A 12,543-nucleotide genomic window follows, 5' to 3' on the forward strand; every position below is an offset into this window, starting at 1 on the left:
AAAAGGCAGAAGACACAGGCTAGGCTGTGAACTACAGGTGGTGGGCTCTTTTCCCTGTGTCCCTTCTTCTGGCTATGAGCACCCTGGTCTCTGGTTTTGTCTCTCTAGTTAACAACACAAGTGTAGTCCAGGTTTTTATGGGGCTGACAAGTTATAAACAAAAATTACGAAATGTTAAGTGTCAGTAAAGAAATGAAAGAGAGATGTTTGATAGGACATAAATTTGGGAGAGTACAGTCTTAGGTAAGACGGTCAAGAAAGATTGACCTGGAGTGGGTGACATTTGGTTTGAGACTTGAATGGCAAGACAAAGAATATCTGCAAAGGCTCTCAGGTGGGAATGAACTTGAAATTTTCTAGAAGTAGGAAAAAAGGACAAGAGCAAATGGAAAGGTGAGGAAGAGATTAAAGTCATTCAAACTGCGGCATAGCTAACTGACTAACTCCCAACTCCTTGCCTTTCTCCAATATCCTTGGGGTTAGAGAAACAACAGCCTGCATCAACAAAACATAGTACTCATTCATTCTTTCAAGGGAATAATTTATAACTGCAGCAGATTTTGGTAGAACATGAAATTTATGTTCCTGGAAAATTTCCTATTTTAGAAAATTACATACTAAACATAACAGGGTTGTGAGAATATAGAATTAGGGCAGACCACTTCAAACCAATGTAATTTTGTAACTAGAGCATTAACAAAAATAATGGTATCTGAAGGCATAACAACTGGGGGCTGCCTCATGGAATATTAAAAATGTGTAAGCAAGAGAGAACAGCAGTGAGAGGCTGAGCCCAGAGAGGAAGAACAAAGAACAAAGACAATCGGTAACAGCCTACAACATGGGTCATGAGAAAGCCTACTGAGGAAGACATTCAGCTTCTGGTAAAGGAACTGAACATCTGAAACAATCCATAAGAGTATAAAGAGGCTGACTGATCATGGAATCTGAAGAAAGAGATCATTTATTAAATGTGTCAAAAGTTAAATAGCATTTTCTCAAGTCCAGCTACTCTAGAGAGAGTAAAATCACAGGTGTACATTCTATCAACATGCTTTACTTTCCGCTTTCTAACGAGTAAGGAAGGAGTGAACAGAAAAGGAAAAGGTTCAGGCCTCAAAGTGTCTAGGAATTTCTGCTTTTACTCACCTGGAGCTCTCAGCTGCTGTGTAAGGAGTGTAGCTGCCCTGCCGAATAAACCAGTTATAGAGAGCGGCCCAGGCAGGACCACTGTGTTCTGGCTTTCCCAGCCATGAGTGACTTTGGATTATCCAGCCCCAGTTGAGCCTGCAGATGACTGCAGCTGCCTGAGTAACCTGAAGATGAGTAGAAGAACCACCCAGCTGAGACTATTCCGGAGTGAAGAACTGATGGAAAGCTCAAAATGAAGGCATGTGGTTAAAAATGAAAACAAAATGAACGGTGTAATAGGATCAGCGAAGCTAAAATTACATATGCATGAGGATTACAGCAAGGTACTCCTCAGGTTAAAGGTAAGGAGAAATGAAATTAGGTAGATTCAAAATGTAATGGATGAGTTCAGCCACATGTGCAAATGTACAACAAAAGAAATTATCTTCAAATATTAACTGACAAATTTGAAAATTTTCCAAAGTCTAATCAGTGTGGCTTGTATTAACTTCAGGGAGGCATGTTAGATGTTGCAAGTAGGAAGATGTTAGGCAGGGGTCAGAAATTCAAATGCCTAAAGAGATCATGCAGATAATATAAATGCAGATAATATGAATATAATCATGCAGATAATATGAAGCTGAGCCTTATAAAAACAACGATAACAACCAATGGAATGGGGGGAATATTTGCAAATCATATATCTGATAAGGGTCTAATATCTAGCATATATAAAGAACTTCTATAGCTCAACAACAAAAACCAAGTAACCCAATTGAAAAACAGGCAAAGGACTTGACAGACATTTCTTTAAAGAAGATATACAAGTGGTCAATACATATACAAAAAGATACTCAACCTCACTTATTATCAGAGAAATGCAAATCAAACCCACATTTAGATGCTACTTCACACCCATGAAGATGGCTATTATCTTAAAAAAAAAACACAGAATAAGTGTTAGTGAGGATGTGTGGAGAAATTGAAACCCTTGTGCCCTGTTGGTGACAATATAAAATGGCATAGCTGCTATTGGAAAACAGTATAGGGGTACCTCAAAAAATTAAAAGTAGAACTAACTTATATCAACCAGGCACAATGGCTCATGCTTATAATCCCAGTGCTTTGAAAGGCCAAGTTGAGAGGATGGCTTGAGGCCAGGAATTCAAGACCAGCCCGGGCAACATAAGAATAATCCATCTCTACAAAAAATAAAAAAAAATTTAGCCAGGCATGTTGTTGCACACCTGTCGTCCCAGCTACTTGTGAGGCTGAGGTAGGAGGATCGCTTGAGCCCATGAGTTCAAGGTTACAGTGAGCTGTGATCATGCCACTGCACTCCAGCCTGGGTGACAGAGTGAGACCTCATTTCTTTAAAAGAAAAAAAAGAACACCGTATAATCCAGAAATTCCACTTCTAGATATATGCCCCAAAGAATTGAAGAAGAGACTTGAATGTATTTGTAGATCTGCTTTGGCTGCTATAACAAAATACCTTGGACTGGGTAATTTATAAACAACAAAAAGTTATTGCTCACAGTTATTGAGGCTGGGAAGTCCAAAATCAAGATGCAGGCAGATTTAATGTCTGGTGAGGGCCCATGTCCTCACAGTTGGTGCCCTCTATGTGGCCTCACATGACTGAAGGGGCTAACAAGCTCCCGTGGGTCCTTTTTAAATGGCACTAATCCCAATCATGAGGATGGAACTCTCATGATCCGATCACCTCCTAAAGGCCCTACCTCTTAATACTATCACATTGTGGAATAGATTTCAACATACAGATTTTGAGGGGACACACACATTTAGATCATAGCAAGTAGGAAGAATTGTTTTGACATTGAATTCTTTCAAGAAGACCACATCAATTACCATTTTTCAGAATGAACTGCATGTAAGTTAACTAATCAAAACAAACTGAAAGTTTATTAGTTCATTGGAAATGTCTAAGGGAAAACTGTAAAAGATTATAATTCTATGGTAAGTGCCCATGGAAACTAAATAATAATTATATTATCTGTTTTGTTCAGTGGGAATATCTGCTTCAATCAGAAATACACTTTTCAGGATAGCTCTATGGTTTTCTCTGGTGAAGTATTTTCTATGATGTATTCTGAAAAATAGTCACTTTCAGTGGTTGCTAACAAGCATTAAGTAAGTAGAGTCCATAACCAAGTAAGTCTGGGAAGTACTGATTAAGCAGAGTCAAACACATATCTTTACTATTAATGCCTCTAAGAATTTTAATATTTTAACGTGACTTATGAATTTTCCAGAAAAGGATATGGTGTGCATCATTTACCAAAGTCATTTGTCCAGAATTCTAGGTGAGACTGGCGTTCTAAAAACTCATTTTGTGAAATTCCAATCTATTTTGCATGACTTGGAAGTAAATATACCATCCTGTCTCCCTCGTTTCTTCCCTCCCTCTCTTCTTCTCTTCCTTTCTTCTTTTCCTTCGCTCCCTCTCTACCTCCCTTGACCATGAGAACAAGTGGAAACAAGCCTATATATTGACATCCTAACTTCAACATGTCATTATCTAAATATTCATGAAACTCACCATGTTTATAGGAAGTATTATGATGTGCAAATCAAGTAGTATGAAAAAACTGCAATTTAAAAAAAATTATGGACGTAACTAAGGCTGAGGTGTCTTGTACAGAGATTACGGGGGACATTATGTCAGAGCGTAGGTACAATTTAGCAGTTTTGTATTCAATATCAGAGTGTTTGGAAAACAGTTACTTGAATGTAATACTGTACTTTCGATTTCCGTCAATGGTCAGTTAACATTTGTGTTCATGCCAAAATCCCATTTTGCCTACTTATTTACTAGTTTCAGTTTTGTGTGTAAAGGTTTTTACCAGTGGCACACTCAATGATGAGAACACTTTTGACAACATGTCACATTGTTTTATGCATTTTCGCCAGATTGTATGAGAAAATTGAATCCCAAACTAAGCATGAAATCACCTATCTTAAAAGATCTAAGAGTGAGCTTATTTTAAATTTGAGATATTTATTTGATTTCATTAGATTTTTTTCTGTACTGTTGCTTCCTCTGGGAATACACTCCAAATGAAGTTAGCAGTTGGCTAAGGGAATAGCATGTGAGATCAGCAAATTTGTATGGTCTAAAGAACCTTAAAATATTCTGTAGCTTGCCTCAAAATATAATATACATAATTTACGTCTATGGCCCTGTATACTAATTCTTATTTTTGCCAAAGATTGAGAGTCACTGAGCTATATTAAAGGAAAAAAATAGTAGGACAGACTACAATGCAGATATCTAGGCATTCAAATGAATTGTCTTTAAACTACCTCTTTGATCCCTAGCAGGTGAATAGAAGCTAGGTGGAGAATTCTAAAGCACTAATTTATCTTTAGTTTCTTTCTTCTCATATTACTGTTAAGCTTCTGTAAATTTTATACAAATTAATACATTCATATATTATAGTCGTATCTCATCTTTAGAGATGGTAGTTTCTGTAGCTCAATAGATAAATTAAATGCTGAAACTCCTACTTCAGTGTCCCATAATACTTTGTACATATCTTTATTATGGCACTTCTCACAATATATTACAATTATGTAATTATATCCTTACCCCATAGGTAAGATATAGGTGTAATTTACTTTATACTACCAGTACCTTGGACAGTGCCTCCAATGTGGTTGATTCTCTTTTTTTGTTGTTGTTGAATTAACAGATCTGTATTTCAGACTTTGTGGATGATGCATGCTTGCCCAATAGATTTTAATTGTTTTTGCATTATTGTTCATATTTTAACCTTAATAAACTATTTTTAGAGCAGTTTTAGTTTCACAGAAATATTGAACAGAAACAAAGAGTTCCCTTAAACATTCTTCCTTTCCCCAAAAACTCCCCCACTAACATCCCTCACCACAGCAGTTCCTTTATTACAACTGATGAACCTTATATTGACACAACGTTATCACCTAGAGTCCATAATTTACATTAGGATTCACTCATGGTTTTTCACATTCTACGGATTTGGATAAATGATGACATGTGTTCATCATTGTAATATCGTGAAGAATAATTTCACTGATCTAAATATCCCCTGTGCTTTGCCTGTTCAACTCTCCCTCTATGCTAACTCCTGGCAGACACCAATATTTTTACTATCTTCATAGTTTTATCATTTCCAGAATGTATAATAATTGGATTATACAGTATGTAGCATTTTTTCAGGTTGGCTTCTTTCACTTAGCAATATGCATTTAAGTTTCCTTCATGGCTTTCCATGGCTTTATAGTTCTTTTATTTTAATAGCGCTGAATAATATTCTATTGTCTGGATGTATGGCAGTTTATCCATTCATCTACTGAAGAACATCTTGGTTGCTTCCAAGTTTGGCAATTTATCAATAAGGATGCTATAAACATTCATGTGCAGGTTTTTGTGTGGGCATAATTTTTCAATTTATTTGGGTAAATGTTAAGGACTTCAATTGCTGAACTGAATGGAAAGATTGTGTTTAGTTTTACAAGAATCTGCCAAACTGTCTTCCAAAATGGTTATAGCATTTTGCATTCTCACCAGCAGTGAATGAGAGTTTGCTCTATATTCTCATCAGCATTTGGTGTTGTCAATGTTTTGAATTGTGGTCATTCTAATAGGTGTGTAGTAGCATTTTATTGTTATTTTAAATTGCCATTTCTTTCTTTTTCTTCTTCTTTTTTTTTTTAGATGGAGTTTCACTCTTGTTTCCCAGGCTGGAGTACAATGGCACAATCTCAGCTTACTGCAACCTCCACCCCCCAGGTTCAAGGGATTCTCCTGCCTCACCCTCTCGAGTAGTTGGGATTATAGGCATGTGCCACCACATTCAGCTATTTTTTTTCTATTTTTACTAGAGATGGGGTTTCACCATATTGGCCAGGCTGGTCTTGAACTCCTGACTTCAGGTGATCCGCCCACCTTGCCTTCCCTTAAATTGCAATTTCTTATCAACATATGTATATTTTCATACACTTAATCCTCATCTGTATATCTTCCTTGGTAAGGTTTCTGTTAAGGTCTTTTGACAATTTTTAAATTGGGTTGTTTATTTTCTTATTGTTGAGTTTTGAGAGTTCTTTGTGTATTTTGGATAACTGCCTTTTATTAGCTGTGCCTCTAGCAACTATTTTCTTCCAGTCTCCAGCTTGTTTTCTCATTCTCTTGGCATTATCTTTTATAGATCAGAAGACATAAACATAAGCTAGGATGCAATCTAGCTTATCAATCATTTTTTTCATTATTTATGACTTTTGTGCTATATTTTAAAAGTCTTTGCCATACCCAAGGTCATCTGGATTTTCTTCTATGTTATCTTCTAGGACTGTTACCGTCTTGCATTTTACATTTATTCTGTTATCTATTTTGAGCTGATTTTTTTGAATGGTGTAAAGTCTGTATCTACATTCAAATTTTTTGCATGTGTGCATCCAGATGTTCCAGCACCATTCATTGAAATGATTATCTTTGCTCCTTTGTATTGCCTTTGATTCTTTGTCAAAGATCAGTTGACTATATTTATGTGTATCTACTCTCAATTCTCCATTCTGTTCTATTGATTACTTTATTCTTTCACCAATATCACACTATCTTGATTACTGTAACTATACTAAGTCTTGGGGTTGGATAGTTTCAGTCATTCGCTTTGTTCTTCTCCTTCAATATTATATTGGCTATTCTGGCTGTTTTCCCTCTCCACGTGATATAGTTTGAATATTTGTTCCCACTAAAATTTCATGTTGAATTTTAATCTCCAGTGTTGGAGGTGGGCCTGGTGGGAGGTCTTTAGATCATGAGGGCAGATCCTGCACGGCTTGGTGCTGCCATCACGATAGCGAATTCTCGTGAGATCTGGTCACTGAAATGTGTGTGGCCCTTCTCACCCCACTCTCTGGCTTGCTCCTGCTTTCACCGTGTGATGTGCTTGTTCCCGCTTTGCCTTCTGCCATGATTATAAGCTTCCTGAGGCCTCCCTAGAAGCTGAGAAAGTGCCAGCACCATGCTTCCTGTAAAGCCTGCAGTACCATAAGCTAATTAAACCTCTTTTATTTATAAATTACCCAATCTCAGGCATTTCTTCATAGCAATGAAAGAATGGCCTAACACACCACATAAACCTTAGAATCAATTTGTCTATATCCACAAAGTAACTTGCTGGAACTTTGATTGGTACTTCATAGAATTTATAGATCAAATTGGGAAGACCCGATACCTTTACCATATTGTGTCTTTTTATTCATCATAATGGAATATCTCTTGATTTATTGAACTCTTGATTTCATTCATTGGAATTTTGTAGTTTTCTTTGTATAGATCTTATATACATTTTGTTACACTTATAGTTAAGTATTTAATTTTTAAGTGCTAATGTAATTTTAGTATGTTTTAAATTTTAAATTCCACTTGTTTATTGCTAGTATACAGGAAAGCAATGTATTTTTGTGTATTAACCTTGTATCCTGCAATTTTCCCGTGATAGCTTATTGTTATAAGAGTTTTTGTCTTGATTCTTTTGAATTTCCTACATAGGCAATCGTCATTGGTAAACAAAAACAGTTTAATTTATTCCTTCTAATCTGTATACCTTTTATTTATTTATTTCATCCCCCCCCACCCCCCAGTTTCATTTGCTAGGACTTTCAGTATGATGTTAAGCAGTGGTTAGAGAGGACGTCCTTGCCTTGTTCCTGATCTTAGGGGAAAGCTTCCAGTTTCTTACTATTAAATATGATGTTGGCTGTAGGCTCTTATAGGTGTTCTCTATGAAGTAGAGGAAGATTCCCTCTATAATTAATATGCTGAAAGTTTTAAATCAGTAATGGGTGTTAGAGTTTGTTAAATGTTTTTTTCCACATCTATTGATAAAATCATGTGATTTTTCTTCTTTAGCCTGTTGATGGATTACATTAATTGATTTTCAAATGTTGAACCAGTATTCTTGCATACCTGAGATAAATCCCACTTGATAGTGATGTGCAATTTTTTTTTACTTTTTTTGATTCAATTTGCTAATATTTTGTTGAATATTTTGTTTTTATATTTGCAGAATATATTGGTTTCTAGTTTTCTTTTCTTGTATAATATTTGTCTGGTTTTGGTATTGGGTTAATGCTAAACTTATAGAATGAATTAGGGAGTATTCCCTCTATTTCTATCTTATGGAAGAGATTGTAGAAAATTGGTATAATTTCTTTTTTAAGTGTTTGGCAGAATTCATAAGTGAACCCACCTGGGCCTAGTGCCTTCCATTTTAGTAGGTTATTAATTATTTATTTAATTTATTTAATAGGTATAAACCTATTCAGATTGTTTATTTCTCCTTATGTAAGGATTACATACAGATTGTGTTTTTCAAGGAATTAATCCATTTTATCTAGTTTATCAAATTTGTGAGCATAGAATTATTCATAATATTCTTTTTATGTTTTTTTTTAATATCAATAGGATATGTAGTGGTGTTCCTTTTTATCATTTCTAATACTAGTCATTTGTGTCATCTCTTTCTCTCTTAAAGTAGCCTGGCTAGAGGCTTATCAATTTTCTTTCCTTTTTAAAAAATAAACCTTGAATTTGCTGACATAGAGTCTTTTCAATTTTGTTGATCTTTTTCACAATAGCCACAAAAAGAATAAAATAGCTAGGAATACGGCTAACCAGGGAGGTGAAAAATCTTTACAACAAGAATTACAAAACACTGTTCAATGAAGTTAGAAATGATACAAACAAATGAAAAAACATTCCATGTTCATGGATAGAAAGAATCAAAATTGTTAAAATGGACATACTGCCCAAAGAATTTTAAATATTCAATGCTATTCCTATCAAACTACCAATGACATTCTTCACAGAATTAGAAAAAAAAAACTATTTTAAAATTCACATGTAACAAAAAAAGAGTTCAAATAGCCAAAGCAATTCTAAGCAAAAAAAAATAATAATAATAAAATAAAGCCAGAGACATCACATTGCCTGACTTCAAAGTATACTACAAGGCTGCAGTAACCAAAACAGTACCATATGGTACTGCTCAAAAAACAGACATATAGACCAATGAAACAGAATAGAGAGCCCAGACATAAGGCCACACACCTACAACCATCTAATCTTCAACAAAGTCAACAAAAACAAACAATGGAGAAAGGACTACCTATTCAATAAATGCTGCTGGGATAACTGGCTAGCCATATGCAAAAGTTTGAAATGGGACCCCTTCCTTACATCGTATACAAAAATCAACTCAAGATGGATTAAAGACCTAAATTTAAAACCTAAAACTATATAAACCCTGGAAGTTAACCTAGGAAATACCATTCTGGACATAGGATCTGGTGACGATTTCATGACAGAGATGCCAAAAGCAATTGCAACAATAGTTTGTTTTTTTTTTTTTTTTTTTTTTTTTTTTTTTTTTTTTTTGAGATGGAGTCTCACACTGTCATCTGGGCTGGAGTGCAATGGTACGATCTTGGCTCACTGCAGCCTCCGCTTTCCAGGTTCACATGATTCTCCTGCCTCAGCCTCTGGAGCAGCTGGGATTACAGGCACATACCACCACACCCGGCTAATTTTTTGTATTTTTAGTAGAGACGGGGTTTCACTGTGTTGGCCAGACTGGTCTTGAACTCCTGACCTCGTGACCCACCCGCCTCAGCCTCCCAAAGTGCTGGGATTACAGGCATGAGCCACTGTGCCCAGCCGCAACAATAGCAAATATTGACAAACGGGATCTAAGTAAACTAAAGAGCCTCTGCACAGCAAAAGAAACTATCAACAAAGTAAACAGACAACCTATAGAATGGGAGAAAATATTTGCATCCTATGCAGCTGACCAAGGTCTAATATCTAGCATCTATAAGGAACTTAAATTAATAAGCAAAAAAAAGCAACCCCATTAAAAAGAGGGCAAAGGACATGAACAGACATTTTTCAAAAGACATACGTAGCCAATAAGTATGTAAAAAAATGCTCAACATCACTAATTATTAGAGAAATGCAAATTGAAACCACAATAAGATACCATCTTATACCAGTCAGAATGGCTATCATAATAAAGTCAAAATATAGCAGATGCTTGTGAGGTTGCACAGAAAAGGGTATGCTTATACACTGCTGGTGGGAAAGTAAATTAGTTCAGCCATTATGGAAAGCAGTTTGGTGATTTCACAAAGAACTCAAAGCAGAATTACCATTTGGCTCAGCAATCCCATTATTGGATTTATACCCAAAGGAAAATAAATTGTTCTACCATAAAGACACATGCATGCATATGTTCCTTACAGCACTATTCACAATAGCAAGGACATGGAATCAACCTAAATGCCCATCAATGATAGACTGGATAAAGAAAATGTGGTACATATACACCATGGAATACTATGCAGCCATAAAAAAAACAAGATCATGTCCTTTGCAGCAACATGTATGGAGCCATAGGCCATTATCCTAAGTGAACTAACTTAGGTATGGAAAAGCAATACTGCATGTGGGAGGATGCAGTATTTTTTTTCTTTGTGTCCATATGTACTGAATGTTTAGCTTCCACTTTTGGGAGGTAAAGGAACAACATACACTGGGGCCTGCTAGAGGGTGGGGGGAGGGAGGAAGCTGAAGATAAAAAAACTAACTATTGGGTACTGTGCTTATTACTTGGATGGTGAAATAATCTGTACACCAACCTCACACGACATGTAATTTACCTATATAACAAACCTGCACATGTATCCCTGAGCCTAAAATAAAGACTTTTTTAAAAAAAGAACCAAGTTTTGGTCTCAGTGTTTTTCTCTATTGATTTGTTTTCAGTTTTTTTTTTTTTTTTGCTCTAAATTTTGTTATTTCTTTTCTTCAGCTTACTTCGGATTTAATTTTCTTTTGTTGCTTTTAGATTTCTAAAGTAGGAGGTTAGATTATTGATCTTAGGTCTTTCTTCTTTTCAAATACGTGCCTTCGATACTATGAATTTCCTTCTAAGCACTGTATTCACTGCATCCCCCAAATTTTAAGTTTTATTTTTATTTTTACTTAATTCAAAATATTTTTAAATTTGTCTTGATATTCCTTTTTTCATACATTTGTGATTTAGAAGTGCATTGCTTAATCTCTAAGCATTTTAGGATTTTCCAGCCATCTTTCTGTTATTAATTTCTAGTTTAATTCCATTGTAGTCTGCGAGCAGAAATTCTATAATTTCTATTCTTTAAGCTTGTTAAGATGTGTTTTATGACTTAGAATGTCATCTGTATTGGTGAATGTTCCAAATGAGTTTGAGAAGAGTGTGAATTCTGCTGTTATTAGATGTAATCTGTAGATGTCCATTATATACAGTTAATTGATAGTGTTGTTGAATTCAACTGTGTCCTTACTAATATTCTGCCTACTGGATCAATCCATTTCTAATAGAGGAATACTGAAGTCTCCGACTATAATAGTGGATTACTCTATTTCTCCCTAAAGTTCTAACCATTTTTGTCTCATGTATTTGGATGCTCTTTTGTTAGGCAAATACATGATAATGATTACTACATCTTCTTGGAAAATTGACCCCTTTATTATTATGTAATGTATCTCTTGATTCCTGATAATTGATTTGCTTTGAAGTCTTCTCTGTCCCAAATTAATATAGCAATCCCAGTTTATTTTGATTGTTGTTCACATGATATATCACACTCCATTTATTTACCTTTGATGTATATGTGCCTTTATAGTAAATTTCTTGTAGACAACATATAATTGGGCCTCACTTTTTGATCACTGACAATCTTTGTGTCAAACTTTTGGCCTCAAATGATCCTCTTGCCTTAGCCTCCCAATGTGCTGTAATTACAGGTCACTGTGCCCAGATATTTGTCTTTGAATTGATGCATTTAGACCATTCATATTCAAAGTGATTACTGATATAATTGGATTAATATCTACCTTTTTTTTATTGTTTTCTATCTGTTGCCCTTGTTCTTGGTCCTATTTTTATCCTCTACTCTTTTTCTGCCTTTTGTGGTTTTAATTGAGCATTTAATATACTTTTCTCTCCTTTGTTAGCATATCAATTATATTTCTTGTTTTATTTTCTTTATTGGTTGCCCTAGAGTTTGCAATATACCTTTACAACTAATTTAAGCTAACTTTTAAATAACTCTATACAACTTCACAGGTAGTGAAAGTGCTTTGTAATGACAAGATAATCCTAATTCCTTCTTCCTGTCCCTTGCATTATTGCTGTCACTCATTTTACTTATACATGTAGATTTGAATAAGTTGTTGATACTATTTTGAACAAAATGTTATCTGTTAGATCAATTGAGAATAAGAAATATAAAAGGTTTTATTTTACCTTTACTTTTCCTTCTCTGATGCTCTTCCCTTCTTTTCATAGACCTGAGTTTCTG

Source organism: Pongo abelii, chromosome 11 (assembly GCF_028885655.2).
Source record: "Pongo abelii isolate AG06213 chromosome 11, NHGRI_mPonAbe1-v2.0_pri, whole genome shotgun sequence".
NCBI lineage: Eukaryota > Metazoa > Chordata > Mammalia > Primates > Hominidae > Pongo > Pongo abelii.